The sequence below is a fragment of the Anolis sagrei genome, chromosome 2 (genome assembly GCF_037176765.1).
Source record: "Anolis sagrei isolate rAnoSag1 chromosome 2, rAnoSag1.mat, whole genome shotgun sequence".
NCBI lineage: Eukaryota > Metazoa > Chordata > Lepidosauria > Squamata > Dactyloidae > Anolis > Anolis sagrei.
In genome coordinates this window covers 22,329,964-22,342,094 of record NC_090022.1, presented here as the reverse complement: position 1 = coordinate 22,342,094, position 12,131 = coordinate 22,329,964, and the positions used below count along the sequence as shown (strand labels likewise).

General features: G+C 40.6%; 1 long non-coding RNA gene across 2 annotated transcripts; it reads right to left on the bottom strand.

Moving 5' to 3' along the window:
• Positions 1 to 134: 134 nt before the first annotated feature.
• On the bottom strand, positions 135 to 6,463 carry LOC132761981 (uncharacterized). 2 transcript variants are annotated; one of them, XR_010909412.1, is made up of 3 exons: positions 4,999 to 6,463; positions 1,551 to 1,949; positions 135 to 282 (listed from the first exon to the last, which is right to left on the bottom strand). It is a non-coding gene; the product is annotated as an uncharacterized lncRNA (long non-coding RNA). The 2 variants fall into 2 exon arrangements; XR_010909411.1 differs by lacking the exon at positions 4,999 to 6,463 and adding an exon at positions 2,416 to 2,891 and having other exon boundaries at positions 136 to 282.
• Positions 6,464 to 12,131: the final 5,668 nt, after the last annotated feature.

Below are 12,131 nucleotides of genomic sequence, written 5' to 3'. Positions count from 1 at the left end.
TGAGTTTTGAAACATTTTTTTCATCAATTGCACCACCTTACTAATTAGCCATCTTAATTATCAAGTCTTGGGAAATTTACAGTACTTTTGGGAGTGACAGTAAGCCAGAATTCACTGGCTGTCTGTGATTCGGAGAGATGCAGTCCAAAACAGTAGCTTTTTCCAATCTCTGGAATGCAATACTTACCTCCATCACCACTAGTCCAAGAAAGCAGAAGATAAGGCAGGCCAAGACCATTCGAACCATATTCTCTGTGTTAAATTTTCTCAAGGCTCCTGAACCTGCATGTGAAGAAGGGAATGGACAGCAGAATGTGAGGGAAATGTAATGTAGCAGTGTAGATAGATGAGGGCTCACTTAGAACTCTTCTGAAAAATGTATTGCACCTCACACTTTTTTTTCTAGATGCTGTTCTGAATAGCTCCTGCCTATACATTCTTAAAGCACCAGGTCTGATTATTTGAGAAAGGCATTGTTTTGTCTGTGCTCCAAGTTTAGTCTAGATTCAATGTCAGCTGGGTTCAGTGGGTGCGGGTGAACTACAACTCCCATATGCAAGTCACATCATCCATGATCCATCCTCCTCCAAACTGCACCAGAATGTTGAATGGGTCATGGGGGCTCTGTGTGGTAAGTTTGGTCTTGATCAATCATTGGTTTGGGTCACAGTGGTCTCAGGAATTGAGTGAAGGTACTGCAAGTCCCATCATCCATGGTCCATCATCCCAAAAACCACACTAGGATGTAGAGTGGGTCATGGGGGCTCTGTGTGTCAAGTTTGGTCCTGATCCAGGGGTTGGGGGTTGCAATGGTCTCATGAAGTAAATGAACATACTGCAAGTCCCATCCTTCATGGTCTATCCTCCTCCAAACAACACCAGGATGTAGAGTTGGTCATGGGGGTTCTGTGTGCCAAGTTTGGTCTTGATCAGTCATTGGCGAGGGTCGCAGTGGTCTCAGGAAGTAAGTGAAGGTACTTCAAATCCCATCATCCATGGGCCATCCTACTCCAACTGCACCAGGATGTAGAGTGGGTCATGGAGGCTCTGTATGCCAAGTTTGGTCCTGATCTGTTATTGGTGGGGGTAACAGTGGTCTGTGGGAGCTGAAGATATGGAAAGTACTGAAAATCCCCTCATCCGTGGCTCATCCTCCCCCAAACCACTCTAGGAAATAAAACGGGTTATGGGGGTTATGTGTCCCAAGTTTGGTACAGCTCCACCACTCTTGCAGGTCGCAGTGGCCTGTGGAAGTGGCAGCCAATCAGAAAGCCGGCACATACCCACCCACAAAAAAACATAGAGCCAACATGGTATAATGTTCTGAGCATTGGACTATGACTTTGGAGACTAGAATTCAAATCCCCATTCATCCATGGAAACCTCACACTCTCTCAACCTAAGAAGATAGCAAAGGCAACCCCCCTTTGAACAAATCTTGCGAAGAAAACTTCATAAGACAGTCAATTCAAGATCTCCATAAGTTGGGAAAGACTTGAAGGCACACAAAAACACAACACATTCCTTCACACACTCTTCCGCCCCCTTACCTTGAGTTACTGTAAGATTTACAATTGCTGTGTGTTTTCTTGCACCTGAGCTTAATATGGTTGCTTGATATATCCCAGCATCCTTTATCTGCACAGGGTGAATTTTCAGAGTACCATTCCTGAGGATATCAGCCCATTGCTTATATGAATCATTTATTTCTTTGATAATGGTGCAATCCCTTTCCCACCAATGGCGGGATATGCTATCCTGACTGCAATTTTCCACCATGTACACAAGGATGGCGATGCTTTCGTTGATGGCTAGAAATTCCCACTTGATGTTAATAAATTGCCAGAAGAAGTTTGAAGGATGAAAGGAGAAGGGGAGCAGAGCGGTTTGGTGAACAGTGGCCGTGATCCAACTGTATTCTGTGGAAATGTCCTTTGCCGTTGACATACCTGGAAGTAACACAGACAAAGAAAATGTCTGAATTGACAGGATGTTATAATTCACTCAGGAGCAGAATATGTTCACAAGATATTGGGTTCTATATTGGGAGAAAAGTGGGATATAAATTAAATATTAAATACTAGCCGTATTTGTGAGGCGGGAAAGAAATAATAATAATAATAATAATAATAATAATAATAATAATTTATTCCAACATAATAGCCAATTTAATTCTATTATAATCTCATAACCTAAATAGCTGAAATCTTTTTGGTGAATTATGCTCATGTTAAGTCAAACATATGCGTTTTATAATTTACAGTTTTGGTCATTGCAGGGATCTGACTTCTCTACTGGCTACACAGCAACCAACTCTGTTCCCAAACCACCTTCTAAATGACTCATATTCCTCAAACATAATCACTTCTTCTCCCCATGAGATCTGAGGGAGTGGAAACACAACCAGCTATTTACCTGTGATTGGAGGTGTTGCAAGGGTGTCATCTTCAGGAACCTTCTGAGGACATCCAGAGGTCCCTGTAGATGCCTCTCATAGTGATCCTAGCTGAAGGAAAACAGCTTGTTTTTGTCTACACAGCTTTTTCTGCTTTCCAGTGACACAGAAATGGGCATGTTTAACAATGGAGGGATGCTCAAAATGAGAATTTGTGGGAGAATTTTAACTGCAGAGATGTAGCCATGTGTTTGTTATGTGTATATTTCTTGATGTGGGAAATATGCATTGATGTACTGTCTTGAATCTCATTTTGGGCATAAATGAAGGAATGAGATTCCTTTAAACCAGGAGTTGCTTCCATATTGAGAAACAAGACCATTTACTTAACAAGCAGGAAACATGAAATAGCTACTTTGTCTCTCTTTCATTGGCTGCCATTCATTTTCCAGTCCCAATTCAAGGTGCAGGTGCTTACCTACAAAGCCCTAAATGGTTTGGGACCCGCCTACCTGTGTGACCGCATCTCTGTGTACGAACCCACACGATCTCTTCGTTCATCTGGAGAGGCCCTGCTTACGATCCCACCTGCATCGCAAGCACGATTGGTGGGGACGAGGGATAGGGCTTTCTCGGTGGTGGCCCCTCGACTCTGGAACTTTTTCCCTAAGGACATCAGGCAGGCCCCGTCGCTAGCAATCTTTAGGAGGAGCTTGAAAACGTGGTTGTTCCAGTGTGCCTTCCCAGAATAAGGAAACTCCTAGCATTATGTCCCAACACACTTTATCAGAGATCCAGGATATCTGCATGCCCATCCCCCTCCAAACACTCCAACTGCTCATGCCCAGTACTTTTAATTTTAATTATTACATTTGGCCCGGCCATTGATTTTAATTGTGTCATTGTGTGTGGTTAATGTTATTGCTTTGTTTTTCGAGTTATTTTTGTTGTTGCTGCTGTTGTTTTTTACTATTGTATTTGGGCTCGGCCTCTTGAAGCCGCACCGAGTCCTTTGGGAGATGGTAGCGGGGTACAAATAAAGGATTATTATTATTATTATCATCATCATCTTCCCCTCTTCTCAATTAATGTGTGATCTCAGTTAAGAAAAAAGGTATGGAAGAAGTTGTATTTTTTTTTTAAAAAAAAAATATCTATTTGTACACTGTAATTTTATTTGGATTCTCAGACCTTTCACAGGGCACAGTTATAGTCATGGGATTCTGTTTTAAGTGCCATGGCACAATCCTATGAATCACTTTGAAGAAATAATTCTGTAACTTGTGTAGCTCCTTTAAGGTTCAGAGTAAAATCCAAAGTCAATTCATCATCCTACTTGGGTGCAAGGAATACCTTGCTCTTCAGGATGCATGAAATAAGTAAATAAATATAATAATAATAATAATAATAATAATGATGATGATGACAACTACTACTACTTTGGGTTGTTGTAGGTTTTTTCGGGCTATATGGCCATGTTCTAGAGGCATTTTCTCCTGACGTTTCACCTGCATCTATGGCAAGCATTCTTAGAGGTAAACCCTCACAACCCAGTGATTCTGGGCATGAAAGCCTTCGACAATAATAACAACTTTATTTGTAAACGCCCTATCTCCCCAAAGGGACTCAGGGCAGTTTCCAACATGTAAGGCAAACATTCAATTGCTGGAAAGAAACCATACAATTACATCAAGCTAAACACATTAGATAATATAACACAACCTAATTAAACTTAACAGACAAAATAATAACAACTGAAAACATCATAAAAATACAAAAAAATTCTGCTAAAACACACTAAAAATAAAAATATTAAAAACCCATTTCCTTGCATCTCCATCAGTAGAGGTTCAACAAAACCAATGGCCAGGGTTACAGATGGGCATGGCTAACTATAAAAGGACTGGGCATGGGATAGTGCAAACAGGAATTCATAGAGCCAGGGAAGTGCATGAAGTGTAGGACAGAGTGCTATCTGTGTACCTGGGAACTGGGCCTAGGGACTAATCATTCTCGAAAACTTGCTGGAACATCCAGGTTTTCACATCTCTACAAAAGGAGAACAGTGTGGGGACCTGCCTATTCTCCCTGGGGCGGGAGTTCCAAATTCGGGGGGCCACCACCAAGAAGGCCTTCTCTCTCATTGCCACCAACCATGCTTGTGATGGTGGTGGAAGTGAGACAGGGGTCTTCCCAGCAGATCTTACAACCCACACTGGTTCACAGCAGCAGATGCAGGCAGGGCCCAAACCGTTTAGGGCTTTGTAGGTCATAACCTGCACCTTGAATTGGGACCTGAAACTTATCATCAGCCAGTGGAGCTGCTTTAATTGGGGCATCATACATTCCCAATTAAATTAGCTCCAGTTAGAAGACTGGCTGCAGATCTTTGTACCAATAGCAGTTTCCGGGCTGTCTTCAAAGGCAGCCCACATATATAGTGCATTGCAATAATCCAATCTGAATGTAAATAACTCAGCTACATCATAGTAATTCATTTTCTAAATGTCTATATAAGAAAGCATGTTATCCAACTCTGTTCATTATTTCTGATTCCCAAGAAATAACTTTTAAAATACGGTCTTCTTTTGCTTTTTACTCACCTATGAGGGCCCAAAAAAGCATCACACCAATCATGATTCTACAAAGCCGTACAATTGCATATCACAACAATTCCAATGCCAGGATCTCTTCGAACTAAAACCCTTTTCTCTTCTTCAGTGAAAACAAGTAAATTGTTTCCTTGATACAATTAATTGTTTCCACGTTTCCATTTTCCTTTTGCAGTACCAGTGAAAGGTTTTCTTTACTAATGTGAAATGTAGGTGGTTCTTGATATGTGGTCAGTTCAAATGCTTTCTGTGATGAACAAAGGATGTGGTCTAGCTAACCAGGGGTCCAAATGCCTGCTACCCAAGATCTCTTGGCTGGGTAACTGGAAGTAAAACAGAAAGTAGTCTTTGTATCTGTTCAAAGAATCATGGCACCAAGAAACAGAATGGAAAGGGGAACATGACAAATTTGCCAAGTTGAAGTTGTGGACAGGGGAAAACTGAAAACAACTTTATTATTGTTTTCATAATTACTCTAATAGCAAAGAGAGGCCTAGCACATCATTTCTGCTTGATGTGCTAGATCAGTGTATCTCAACCTGGGGGTCAGTACCCCTGGGGGAGTATCATGGAAGGGTTTCAGAGGGGTTGCCAAAGACAATCAGAAAACACAGTATTTTCTGTTGGTCATGGGGTGTTCTGTATAGGAAGTTTGGTCCAATTCTATCCTTGGTGGGGTTCAGAATGCTCTTTGATTCTAGGTGAACTATAAATCTCAACAACTACAACTCCAAATGTCAAGGTCTATTTTCCGCAAACTCCACCCATGTTCACATTGGGCATATTGAGTATTTGTGCCAAGTTTTTGGTCCAGAACCATCATTGTTTCAGTCCACAGTGCTCTCTGGATATGGGTGAACTACAATTCCAACACTCAAGGTCAATGTCGACCAAACCCTTCCAGTATTTTCTGTTGTTCATGAGAGTTCTGTGTGCCAAGTTTGGTCCAATTCCATCCTTGGTGGAGTTCAGAATTCTCTTTAATTGTAGGTGAACTATAAATCCCAGCAACGACAATTCCCAAATGACAAAATCCATCTCCCCTCCCAACCCCACCAGTATTCAGATTTGGGTGTATTGGGTATTTGTGCCATGTTTGATCCTGTGAATGAAAATACATACTGCATCTCAGATATTGGCATTACGATTCATAATAGCAGCAAAATTATAGTTACGAAGTGGCAACAAAAAGAATGTTATGGTTGGGGGTATTAAGAGGTTGCGGCATTAGGAAAGTTGAGAACCACTGTGCTAGATCATAGTTGGTAAGGTCATCGAATCCAACCCCTATCATGCAGGAATACACAACATATACTGTGCAGTCAGCTCTTTCGATGCTGGGGAAAATCCCACTAGTTGATATTATTGGTCTTAGTGTTACTGTCTTCCAGTTATTAAAATAGCGTGTACTTCCATGGTATGGTGTTCTTTGACAGCAGATCATTGGAGGCTTATAGTGTTCACAACTGAAGCTGCCTGCATGGAAGCATAATATGGGTCAAGGTTGATTTCAAATTGTTGATTGATGATCACCTGGTAGATTGACTAATTGGCTTCCCATTTAGACCACAGGTTGATAAGACACAGCTCCCTCTTGGTAGGTTGGGTTGATGACAAGCTGGAAGATGGCTGATAGTAGCAACTCAATGGCAAGAGGATGGCAAGGAAAAGATCTAGAACTAGGGACTATACTGACATAACTAGAAAGAGGTCAACCAACAATGTCTTATGGGGAACCAATTCAGGAAACATGTCCATTGGGCCCACCAAGGTAAATTTTTGTGAATCTTTTGAAACCATGTAATAAACCTGTTTTTCCTCTCAAATATTAACAAGGAAGAACAAGCAGAATAAAGGAAGTGACTGGGACCCATCTACAGTGCCATATAAAATCTAGATTATCTAAGGCTTTCATGGCTGGAATCACTAGGTTCTTGTGGGTTTTTTCGGGCTATAGAGCCATGTTCTAGAGGCATTTCTCCTGACGTTTCGCCTGCATCCTCAGAGGTATGAGGTCTACCTCATACCTCTGAGGATGCTTGCCATAGATGCAGGCGAAACGTCAGGAGAAATGCCTCTAGAACATGGCTCTATAGCCCGAAAAAAACCCACAAGAATCTAGATTATCTGTTTTGAACTGGATTATATGGCAATGTAGACACATACAATCCAGATCAAAGCAGATAATGTGGATGATCTGCTTTGATAATCTGCATTATATGGCAAATAATCCAGATAATTAGACTCAGGCTTTTGCATGGGTCTGAGGCTCCTTTTACACATTTGTATAAAATGCACACTGAACTGGATTATATGGCAATGTAGACTCAGATAACCCCATTCAAAACAGATATTGTGAATTATTTGCGTTTATATTCTGGGTGATCTGGCTGTGTGGAAGGTCCCAAAGGGAACAATTTCACTCCACTCCTCTCCCCTTTGCAGAGTTTATGGAATGGGAGCTACTTGTGCACTTTGAAGTCAGTTTGTAACATTTGAAGGATTTTTTTCATGTCAGGAGACTTGAAAAATTGCAAGTTACTTCTGGTGTGACAGAATTGGCTGTCTGCATCTGCAAGGATGTTGCCCATTTCTAACATTTGAAGTAAAATGAGGACAAAGGGAGAAAGTGGGAGGAGGAGAGAGTAACTGCTGCATTTTAAAATCTGTTGAAAAAAATGAAACAATGAAGCATTAACTGAGGTGTCTTTGCCAAATTAAGATAGTAGCACCAAATACCTTAAATAATATATACTAAATTACAATGTAGCCCAAATGGTAAAGAAATTATGTAGCACTAAATCTGCAATAGAGGCCACTTCTACACTGCCATATAAAATACAGATCATCTGATTTGAAGTGGATTATATGGCTGTGTAGACTCATATAATCTAGTTCTGGGGTCCTTTAACTTTTTAAACAGAGGGCCAGGTCTCAGTCCCTCAAACTTTTGGAGAGTCGGATTATAATTGAAAAAAACATGAATGAATTCCTATGCACACTGCACATATCTTATTTGTAGTGCAAAAAACACTTAAAAACAATACAATAATTAAAATGAAGAACAATTTCAACAAAAATAAAATTATTAGTATTTCAATGGGAAGTGTGGGCCTACTTTTGGCTTATGAGATAGGATTGTTGTTATTGCTGTGTGCTTTCAAGTCATTTCAGACTTATGCTGACCCTGAGCGGGGGCCGGGTAAATGACCTTGGAGGGCCGCATCCGGCCCCGGACCTTAGTTTGAGGACCCCTGATCTAGTTCAATGCAGATAATGTGGATTGTCTGCTTTGATAATCTGGATTATATGGCAGTGTGGAAGAGGCTGTAGAAAATGCAAGACATAAATTGGCTCCAAACCACTGATGTGTTGGAGTCCCTTTACAATACAGTCAAACTCTGTAGTAATCATTTATTATTGACTGAAATTACCAGTGTTTGTAGACTGCTTATTGCCTGCTTATTGCAATGAAAAAAATTAACCACAAAAATTTCACTTTGATTAAACTTGCACAGGAAAAGGGAAGTGTTATTTTCCCATGGTGATCAACAAAATAACATAACTGTTCAGAAAAGTCCCATGCCAGTTGTCAGCTCGCTTAGCACAACTATGAAAGTATGCTTTTTACTACACCTAAAAAGGAACTTTTTAATAAAAAGACAAAGCCCCAACTAAATATTGTTCCTTAGCAGCCTGCAACCAAATTCAAAAAAATCTTTCTTTCTCCCTCAACTCTCACTTCCTTTCTCTTTATTCCTTTTCTTTGACACCAAATGCTTAGGAGTGAAATCAGAACTGTGGCCATGCAATATAGTTTTTTAAAGTATGATTTTAATTGCTATAAGGTAAAGGTAAAGGTTTCCCCCTGACATTAAGTCCAGTTGTGTCCAACTTGGGATGTTGGTGCTCATCTCCATTTCTAACTCAAAGAGCCAGTGTTGTCTGTAGACAACTCCAAGGTCATGTGACCTGCATGACTGAATGGAGCACCGTTACCTTCTTGCCTGAGTAGACCTATTGATCTACTCACATTTGCATGTTTTCGAACTGCTGGGTTGGCAGAAGCTGGGGCTAACAGCTTTCAAAATTCTAAGAGACACATCAAACTATAAATTCCAGGGTTCTTTAGGCTAAGAGACCAAGGTTTTGTATTGATTATCTTATGACTGACAAATCTGAAATTACCACCAAAGTTGCTAGCGTGGTGGTGAAAGATGCTGTCATAGTCTTCAAAAGTTTTATTATTTTATCTTAATTTCTGTCACTGATATTTAAAAATGCAAATATTTAATACTGTTTTATTTTTCATAATACTATCTCTCAACTCTGTTTTTTTAAAGCTGTATTTTAATCCCTAAACATTTGTTTCATTTACCTTTTACTGTTTATCTGAATACTAATCATTGACTTTTTATCATGTCAGAAGCAACTTGAGAAAATGCAAGTTGCTTCTGGTGTGAGAGAATTGGCCGCCTGCAGAGACATTGCCCAGGGGATGCTGGGATGTTTTACCATCTTGTGGGAGGCTTCTCTCATGCCCCCGCATAAGAAGCTAGGGGAGCTCACCCTGTCTCGCGTCTCATTGACTGAAATAAACATTTTCATTTATTCTTGGTTGTTAAAGGACTTTCAAATAGAACGCAGAACACAGAAAGGAGTTCTCCAGTTGGTCCTCTTGGGGCAACTTTCCACCTTCCCCATTTCTTCAGCATTAGATTCATCACCTCTATTATTTATTATTTATTTTTTTGCAGTATTTGTATACCACTTTTCTCAACCCAGAAGGGGACCTGTATCTCTCTTACACACATAAGAGACCTTATACAGATTATTTGAACTGAGCCAATTTAAAATATTTCAAACTTATGACATTTTCCCATTAATTAATTAATTAAAATCTCATTATCAACTGCCATTTTGGTGTTGCTGGAAGTAAACTATTCCTCTGCCTGCTTAGAAGGGGGATGTAAGGAGGAGAAAGAGGCTGGAATCTTGCCTTGGATGATGGGGCATTCTTTGTCTGCTCAGAAGTAGGGAGGAAAAAGAGCCTTTGCTATCTCTCATTTGACCTAGCCCACAAATAGCTAGCATGTTCCTCTTCTGAATTAAGGGGCACTGCACTGTCTCTTTTCCCCTCCCCTGATCTGAGCATGTGACGGCACGAGTGGCGCCACCTATGTATAGAACTGTTCGTTGTAAGATTTAAACTGGTGTTTCATGCTTAATCCTGCCCCTTTTTATCCTTCTCATGTATAGTTGTATGGATTGGTTGCTTGTAGCTGTCAATCAGTACTGTTTGGCTTCCTGCAGGAGGGGAGAGTTTCCTTTTTTCTTTTCATTCTGCCATCAGAGTTCATACCACATGGATGTGAGTAAAAGACTTGATTCTAAAAGACCCTGATTTAAGTTACCTCTTAGCATCAGTTCTGAGGTTTTTTACTCTTGGGACTCATGCTTTATGTCCAGATCATCCTGGATAACATTGAGGAGTTCCCAAGCGCCTTCAAGCCGATTCTTTTGGCACCAGAGGAAGATCCTGAATCTTCAAAACATAGGCCATCTGAACTGGGGTTGTGGTTTGCTCCGGCATTCACAGCCACTGAGGAAAGAGGAAACTTGGTGAGGCTTTTCAGCTTCAAACCCCTTGGACCCAGGACTAATTGAGACTGTAATGTATGTTTTCCTTCACCCCTCTAAAGTTTTCCAGCTCATTGCTTTGAAGAAATGACTTTGTGATAAATAAAACTTATTTTGAGCTATTTACAGCGTTTTGGGTTTTTGGGAGTTTCAGTTTCCTATAGGAGGGCAAGAAGCAATCCCCTGGGGGAAAGATGCCACGTCCATCCCTCCTTTATTGAGAATAATAGCCCCTAGGCGCGACGGCACAGAGCACATTGCTCTCAAATAACCCTGGTTCCACATTTCAACAAATTCCAGTTTTTTACCATAATCAGGTCCCTGACCCATCAGCTACGAGGACTTTCTCTATTGCAATTGAGCTGTATATATCAGTTACTAAGGTCAGCATTTTAAAATTCCACTTTTCTGTTCCCATTGCCCACTTCTCTGTTTTGGACTTTTTAAAATATGTATATGCATTTAGTCCCAGCGTTGTGTAGTAGTTTGAGTCACTTTGAAAACCAAGGTTCAATTTCCTACTGGGTCAACAAAACCCACTCATTGCATGAAAGATTTGCCGTAATTCAGAAACAACTTGAAGGCACACAATAATAATATTTGTGTTTTAAATACAGACCTATACATGGACTTGCTCATAAATATGTGTACTCTAAGATAGGAAAGACAGGACAAGACATCTAAAATTCACAAATTGGCAGTTGATTTAGAAAGAAAGCAAGTCCAATCATTGTATGTGTATAATAATAATAATAATAATAATAATAATAATATCTTTATTTATATCCCGCCACCATCTTCCCGAAGGGACTCAAGGCAGCTTACAAGGCTCTCCAAGGTGCACATATTACATACAACAGGTAAAAACAGTACAAAAGTATAAAACAAATCACATAAAATTATATCAATAACCCCCATCAATACATGAAGCATAAAATAAAAATACAATTTTAACGGTAGATAAAACTAACTGCTGTCAGTTCACAAGGTGCCAAGTGTCAGCTTCATATGGACATATTCAGCCTTCTCAAGGTCAAGGGCATGTCTGAACACCCATGTTTTCAGATTAGAACGAAAGAATTGAAGGGTGAGGGCTAATCTAATCTTTTTTGGGAGGGTACTCTAGAGCCGGGGGGGGGGGGGGCACCACAGAGAAGGCCCTCTCTCTCGTCCCCACCAACCATGCTTGAGATGGTGGTGGTACCAAGAGAAGGACCTCCCCTGTCGATTTCAGAGCCCATGCTAGTTTGTAGAAAGAGATGCAATCTCAAAGATAGGTTGGACTCGAAGCATATAGGGAAGTGGTTCTCAACCTGGGATTCCCAGATATTTTTGGCCTTCAACTCCCAGAAATCCTAACAGCTGGTAAACTGGCTAGGATTTCTGGAAGTTGTAGGCCAAAAACATCGGGACCCCAGGTTGAGAACCACTGGTATAGGGCTTTATAGGTAATAATCTGTACCTTGAACTGAGCCTGGAAACTT